The following is an 8495-nucleotide window of genomic DNA, read 5'->3' on the forward strand; positions in this document are numbered from 1 at the left end:
GTAAAGATCACTCCAACTTTGTCAGACAGGACGCAAGCGTAGTCATCCGATATCTGAACCCATTTTTGCAGGCTCGCTCACACAATTTGTATACTCTTGGATGGGATACTGACTGATTATAATCCGAATGTACAACATCTAGTGCTAATGTAAGTAACATTCTGATATGTCACCGTGAGGAAGGAAGGAAAAGGCCAAAGCATGCAGTCTGTGGTCTGCAAAAATGTCTGATCTCGTGCCGTACTGGACAAAATATCTTATTCTACGACTGTGCAGGAAATGGTTAATGGGTTTTGTGGGAGAGTATAAAGTAATATGGGTATTAAGGACTATACCGAAAACTCACAACTTGTAAAGTATTGTTCTCTGCACTCAGATTACTTCCTCCACTCTTTAGTCGTGTAGCAGTAGGAAACCTAATGACCCTACATTTCGCCTGCCAAGATCCTTGTCCTGAAAGTGCCAAATCCCTCAGTCTGTCTTCAGTCATTCCCCGCCCTGAGGAGCCTTTTAGTAGCCACTATGCTTTTGAAGACCTGTTTAATAAGGTCCAGATGGCAAAAGGTGACATTCCTGAGAATGCCCTTTCTGCAGCAGGAACCTCCCCCCTCAGGGATGCTAACAGTATCATATATCCATACAACCTTGGTGATACAGCTACAGATGGGGAAAGATGACACTGCCTGGTTAGAAGGTCGGAGAGGACCATATTGATGTCATACACACATCTACCAGGAACCCGTCACTTCCCAAAGCAACTTGGTATTGTAAAGCTGGGCATAATCCCCAAAATATTATGTCCAACTAGCACCAATACTTTATAGATTCAGTCCACTGGCACAGGCGCTTGGCGGTTACAGTCCACTGGCACAGGCGCTTGGCGGTTACAGTCCACTGGCACAGGCGCTTGGCGGTTACAGTCCACTGGCACAGGCGCTTGGCGGTTACAGTCCACTGGCACAGGTGCTTGGCGGTTACAGTCCACTGGCAAAGACACTTGTTGGCTACAGTCCAGTGCACAGACACTTGGCGGTTACAGTGCACTGGCACAGACACTTGGCGGTTACAGTGCACTAGCACAGACACTTGGCGGTTACAGTGCACTAGCACAGACACTTGGCGGTTACAGTGCACTGGCACAGACACTTGGCGGTTACAGTGCACTGGCACAGACGCTTGGTGGCTACAGTCCACTGGCACAGACGCTTGGTGGCTACAGTCCACTGGCACAAACGCTTGGCGGTTACAGTCCACCGGCACAGACACTTGGCGGTTACAGTCCACTGGCACAGGCGCTTGGCGGTTACAGTGCACTGGCACAGACACTTGGCGGTTACAGTGCACTGGCACAGGCGCTTGGCGGTTACAGTGCACTGGCACAAACGCTTGGCAGTTACAGTCCACTGGCACAGGCGCTTGGCGGTTACAGTGCACTGGCACAGACACTTGGCGGTTACAGTCCACTGGCACAGGCGCTTGGCAGTTACAGTCCACTGGCACAGGCGCTTGGCAGTTACAGTCCACTGGCACAGGCGCTTGGCAGTTACAGTCCACTGGCACAGGCGCTTGGCGGTTACAGTGCACTGGCACAGACACTTGGCGGTTACAGTCCACTGGCACAGATGCTAGGCAGTTAATGTTTACCAATTAGGAAATAAGGAGTTAATAAATGAAAGCAACACATCACTACAAAGTGTATCTCTTGTTCTGGTGGATGCGGGATATTTGAAAATTACACAACTTTAATTTTTTGGTAATGGAGGCTATACACTGGCACAAGGTTCCTCTACCAATAATAAATTGTTATTTTGGGTCTCATCAGCAGGACTTGTGATCTTGGGTCCCACCAGCGGGATAAGTGATCTCAATGTGATCCCTTCTCCACTGGAACCAGTCCATGGAGGGCGGCTTGATGAATTACAAACATCTGGAAGTTATTGACTAACAGACAAGTTGTGATGTTGGACGTTCATCTATTTATAACCTGGACAACCAGTAAACAAGTGAGCCCACATATTGGCCGCCTCCACCCTCAACAAGTCCAATGTAACCTCCAATTCCAAAATCTCCTAACAATGGCCCTCTGATGACAGCAGCCCGCACCCTCCGACTTGCCAGAATGAGAAATGGAAGTATTTCTGGTCTTCAGCGCATTCCTCAGATAGTCCTCGGGGTGTAGCGGGATAAATGGACAATATTAGGAACCTGGCAATCATCAATCAGAATGGAAGATCCAACTAACCGTTTAGTCCCCGCACAGCCCCAACATCTGCAGAATGGAGAAGACCCTGCCCAGAAATTCCCCAGATTAGTGCCTGACCCTCATGATTCCTTAAGGAGTCATTTTCTGATGAGGAAAAGTCAATATGTTCTTCTGCTCCAGCTGAGCAGTGGCAAAATTAGGACAGGAATATTACGAGCCCCAGAGCTCGCAATCTAATTTCCACATACATATAAATACACATCACAGCCAATTTAATCAGAAGCCAATTAATAGGATGATACACAAGAGGTTGGTGCATTCCGAAAATGCCAATTATACCGGTATCTGTCATTAGAAACCACACGGATTGTGACCACAGACCCAGTCTTATGGCAGAACTGAGCATTAGACATCTGTGCGGCTGCTGGCATTTTATATCGCTTAACTATCAATTCCCCATCATAGCGCCCCCAGTGGACACAGGCTAAAATTACAATATCCCAAAGCTGCAGAGGTACTTTACACAACATAAACTATACAAGGATAAACCTCATTTTAAAGTCTTTAATATGTCTCACAAGTAGGGGCTGTCATACCTCCTGTATAGGCAGAATCATTCTTCTTTTTCTCTGTCATATCAAGGGATCGCAATAATGGGTCTTGACTGTCAAGAAATAATGCAAAAATGTATGTATGTATGTATATATATATATATATAGATATATATATGTGTGTGTGTGTATACACACACACACACCTGTGTACACATGTATACATATGCACACATCTATACACATACACCTATTTGCTCACACATACACACAAATATATATGCATATATGTCTATACATACATAATTATATACACGCACACACACATATACATATTATATATATATATATATATATACACACACACACACGTATACACATTACATGCACACACACATTATATATATATATATATATATATTACACATACATATATAGATGTATACACATATACTGTATACACACACACACCACACATATATTGCATATAGACAGATATATACATACACACATTATATATACTGTATATATTACATATATACACACATAACATATACACACACATGCTCTATGGCACTCTGTATCTCCTAAAGGCAGGAGGATTTTGGGGATTGCTGGTGTCTTTCTTGTACACATCAATCTGTATCTGAGATCAGCATTTTCAGGCTATGACTCCTGTATGGTATCAGTAAATCCCCTGACATATACCTGGTATCTTATATATCAGCAGTAAACTGAGTTTGCAATTTTCTCTGGATGTGGCGTACATATACAGATCACACAGCCCCCATAGAGCTCAACGGTAAAGGTGCCTCCATATCCAGCAATGATACAAGTAAAATATATCTTTGTACCGTGTTAGCCAGTAGAGATAAAAAAATTGTTTAAAAGAACCACTGAGGACTCTCTGTTCTTTTAAACAATTTTTTTATCCAGCAATGGTAAAACTGTGTCCACACTTTATATGTTTTGTCAACACAATCAGCGATTTTTTAACAAAGGTGTCCTCAGTGTGTGAACACAGCCGAATGAGCTGTTGAATCAGAGAAAGCATAGCCGGGCAGGAAACAGTTAATGGTTTCCCCCAGGTTGTTACATTGTAACATTCCAAACACAAACATTCTAGACTGTTACAAAACAAACAGAAAGACAAATGTAACAAGCAGCAGAGCAGAGGTCCAAAGGGGAAGAGGGGCACTTACCAGGCAGACTGCACTGTGGGGGGCTCCAGATAATCCCCCTAATCCATTCCCTGCAGGATTGAAGCCAACTGCCTGCAGCTAATCACTTCGTGTCTGTGAAACTTTTCATATTCCTGCCTCCAAATAAGAGTCAGGGTGGGGAGGGGGGAGTGGAGCTTCTGTTGAATGGGTTGGGGGGGGGATTTGGAACTCACATGGGGGGTCAGTGGCAATCCTGGTCAGGAGGGGTTACTGCAGAGCCTACATGAAGGGGTGAGGAGACCTACCTTGGCCAGGCTGGAGCTCTGCTCCCTGCAGATGGATGTCACAGGGCATCCTGCATGGTGGATCCTCATCTGCTGGATCACATTTGTCTCCAGGGCTGGGGCCTTTGCAGATCAGGGGAAGGGGGAGGTCAGGAAGCTGTTGTAACAGATAGTAATAGGCAGATCTGAATGCAATGTGTGTTTTTTGCTGGGGAAGCTGTATGGTGATAGTATGCAGCAACCAGGAAGGGACTGGGCTCTTAAAGGTGCAGCCCTAGAATAATAATCAGCATGGAGGATGAATCACCTCCATTACCTGCAAAGGAGACAATATCCAAGTGCCAAAAGCTGAGCACAAATGGAGTAACATTGCAAAGTGCTTTTTTCTTAAAATCTTACTCCCTAGAATACTGACCCCTCTGTAACATATCAGAAGTGGCCAGCTTGTAGCACTGCTCCCATCTGTTTATGTAGACTATCACTTAAAGCTGGATTTGAACCCAGGACTCCAGTGTAGAATGATCACAGAACTCGCCCCTGAGCCACCAGGCTTTCATATTCTTTAAGCTATAAATTGGGGGTCTCTAATCCCTGCTATGAGACCAAACTTACAGTCATCAAAAGCACAAGACCACCAGAAATCTGGGGCGCCAAAGAGCATGAGAAAACAGCTGTAAGTGATGGTATACATTGCTGTGTCCTGACCTCAGAGGGTTCAGGGATGGAAACTCCTGTAAGTGATGGTATACATTGCTGTGTCCTGACCTCAGAGGGTTGAGGGATAGAAACCCCTGTAAGTGATGGTATACATTGCTGTGTCCTGACCTCAGAGGGTTCAGGGATGGAAACCCCTGTAAGTGATGGTATACATTGCTGTGTCCAGACCTCAGGGGGTTGAGGGATAGAAACCCCTGTAAGTGATGGTATACATTGCTGTGTCCAGACCTCAGGGGGTTGAGGGATAGAAACCCCTGTAAGTGATGGTATACATTGCTGTGTCCTGACCTCAGAGGACTGAGGGATAGAAGTCCCTGTAAGTGATGGTATACATTGCTGTGTCCTGACCTTAGAGGGTTGAGGGATAGAAACAACTGTAAGTGATGGTATACATTGCTGTGTCCCCACCTCAGAGGATTGAGAGATAGAAACCCCTGTAAGTGATGGTATACATTGCTGTGTCCTGACCTCAGAGTATTGAGAGATAGAAACCCCTGTAAGTGATGGTATACATTGCTGTGTCCTGATCTCAGAGGGTGGAGGGATGGAAACCCCTGTAAGTGATGGTATACATTGCTGTGTCCTGACCTCAGAGGGTTCAGGGATGGCTGTATATCTAAACCATACAAGGTGACATGCACCAGTAGGTTTTGTTCCAATTATGGATTTCCTAGCCGGCATCCACTCCCTGTTTTGTCTTGATTCCTGGATTCCTGGACCACTTTGCCCAAGTAACATAGAGGTTTTAAGGATAGGGATGTTCTCCGTGATGTCTGGTTCACCATTATCCAAAGTCTGTGTACAGAAGAAATGGATAACATATAATTGGCTCATAGGCCTAGGGAATATATATCATTAGTATCAAACAGATTATTCCCAAATATTGATTTATTTATAAAATAACAGAAAATCCACACCTACAGGTGTAGGTGTGGATTTTCTGTTATTTTATAAATAAATCAATATTTGGGAATAATCTGTTTGATACTACAGAAAAAATGGCTCTACTTTTCTGGGGAGAGCCACCTCTTTTCATCCAAACTCATCAGACCCCTCACTTTCTTGACCATCCACTATCCCCAATTTCCGGGATCTCAGAGTTACTTCTTAAAGGCATAGCTTTGGAAATAGAGGGAGCCTACAAACCTCCCAACCACTCGCCACATGCAGAACATGTCATCACATGAGGACATTGTACTACCTAGTAGTGCAGAACTCTGCAGCCCATCAGTGACCACTGATTGGCTGCAGCGTTTACATGATATAACAATTGCTTGTGCGTACCATTGCTGGAACGGCAGCAGTCTGGAAGTTCAGCATATGTATTTTTTTTTTCTACTCTTACATGGAGTTTATCGTTTAAGATCAGATTTCCGCAGCCAAGGTTTCGCCCCATCTATCAGTTCCTCATATGTTCGGTCAAATTATTTAGTCTCCTCGGTTCTCTCTTCAGCCTTTACCGATCCTCTATTTCTTTGTCTTAATGGAAGACTGCCTTGTAACAGGATCCAAAGAAAATTATACAGATCGGACACCAGTCTGGAGCCTATCACTGCACGTTTCGCCAAAAAGAATCAATTTGTTCTCTTGGTTATCACCTCTTTTTGGGATCGTATCTGCCACAAGCTGGAAATTAGAGATAGTGATAGCACCGCCCTATGTAAAACATATATTATGCTAATGGATATTACCGTTGTTAACCTCCCTATTTTTTCCGGTTTCGCTTTTGTTTTCCTCCCTCTGGGGCCTTTATTATTATTTTTTTTTGTTGCTATTTTCCATATAGGATCAAAAAGTTATGATTTTATAGCCGATAATAATATCCATTCTCTTAAATTAAGTCCATATATCAGCAACACTGTGCTCCGTTGGGGATTGGAATGTGGGAGGAAACCTGTGTCCCAGAGAAAGCCCACTGAAATCATACAAACTTCTTGCAGATGTCATCCTTGGTGGGATTTGAATCAAGGACCCAATTGCTGCAAAGCAACAGCACTAATCACTGAGCCACTATGCCACCGATTAGATTTTACTTTTAAGGACATATATGTTTATTTTTTATCATTTTATTTTACTATTTTTTTTAGTCTGCTTACAGTTAAGTTGATGTCTTCCTATAAACCCTCCAAAAAAGGTATACAAGTTAGGCATTGATGTAATTGTACTGACGTGGAGAATCATACAGCGTAAAATGAATTCCGTAAAAACAAATTAATGGTGTAAATCTGATTTTTCAAGCAGTTCACTCCAGATGGAATTTTTTTCCAAATTGTCAGCACATTATATGGTAAAGATGATGAATGGTGTGGTTTAAAATCACCATTGATCTATACAGTGTACTGCAGTCTGTAATATCTAATTATAATCTGCCATCTAGTGGTAGAAATAAGTAATGCAGAGAACAAATCAAAAACATAAAAGTAACAAATGAAGAATGAGTGATATAAGCTAAATACCAAATACATCAGTATTACAAAACAATAAAAAATAGGGTCACATAATCTTTACATAGTAACGTAGTTCCCAGACATATTCTGTTTCTAAATGGCCAATGAGAGATGGCCAGCGCAGCCGCCGGTGTGATTATGCTACCAACCTCCCGGTCCACTGTGGCCATTCCCCAAATCATATCTCCTAACTTTTGAAGAGAGGAAAGACGGACAAAGTCTGCGGCCAGTGCAGCGCACTGCGGCAAATTTTAGCCACACCCCTAGCCACACCCATTTGTCAGTAAGAGTCATTCAGCAGATGCCCCTGACTGTTCGTTAATAGTCATAGCAGCCAGAATTTTCTTATATTTCTATGTGTCACTATATGACATGTTCCTTATTTGTGCCTATAAAGCCATGTTCACATGTTGCATAAATTCTGTTTCTTTTTGTTTCTGCTGCTGTCTGCACCAAACTACACAATCCATTTTTGCTGCATTTTTTCTGCCTTTTCTCCATTAGTTAATATGTTTTTGGTTCAGATGTGAATCTGCGTTATTAAGTGTTTTTATTGTACAGTCATGGCCAAAAGTTTTGAGAATGACACCAAAATTCTATTTTCACATGATCTGTTGCCCTCTGGTTTTTAATTGTGCTTGTCTGATGTTTACATCACATACAGAAATATAATTACAATCATATTATGAGACCAAAAGGTTCTATTGACAGTTAGAATGAGTTAATGCAGCAAGTGAATATTTGCAGTGTTGCCCCTTCTTCTTCAGGACCTCTGCAATTCTCCCTGGCATGCTCTCAATCATCTTCTGCATCAAATCCTGACTGATAGCTGTCCATTCTTGCATAAGCAATGCTTGCATTTTGCCAGAATTTGTTGGTTTTTCTTTGTCCACCCGTCTCTTGATGATTGCCCACAAGTTCTCAATGGGATTAAGATCTGGGGAGTTTCCAGGCCATGGACCCAAAATCTCTCTGTTTTGTTCCATGAGCCATTTAGTGATCACCTTTGCTTTATGGCAAGGTGCTCCATCATGCTGGAAAAGGCATTGTTGGGCGCCAAACTGCTCTTGGACAGTTGGGAGAAGTTGCTCTTGGAGGACATTCTGGTACCATTCTTTATTCATGGCTGT

General features: G+C 43.1%; 1 protein-coding gene across 5 annotated transcripts in view; it reads right to left on the reverse strand.

Annotated features, from left to right (window-relative positions):
* The window catches only part of LOC142257997 (death-associated protein kinase 2-like), a 72364-nt gene extending 67926 nt beyond the window's left edge, over window positions 1–4438 (reverse strand). For 2 of the 5 annotated variants that reach the window (XM_075330366.1, XM_075330360.1), the window contains exon 1: window positions 4223–4438. The gene's annotated coding sequence lies outside the window, so the exon portion shown is untranslated. Of the gene's footprint in view, window positions 1–2799; window positions 2868–3956; window positions 4198–4222 lie in introns of those variants that run through there. The other 3 variants (XM_075330363.1, XM_075330364.1, XM_075330361.1) reach the window with 3 other exon arrangements.
* Window positions 4439–8495: the final 4057 nt, after the last annotated feature.

The sequence above is a fragment of the Anomaloglossus baeobatrachus genome, chromosome 12 (genome assembly GCF_048569485.1).
Source record: "Anomaloglossus baeobatrachus isolate aAnoBae1 chromosome 12, aAnoBae1.hap1, whole genome shotgun sequence".
Taxonomy (NCBI): domain Eukaryota; kingdom Metazoa; phylum Chordata; class Amphibia; order Anura; family Aromobatidae; genus Anomaloglossus; species Anomaloglossus baeobatrachus.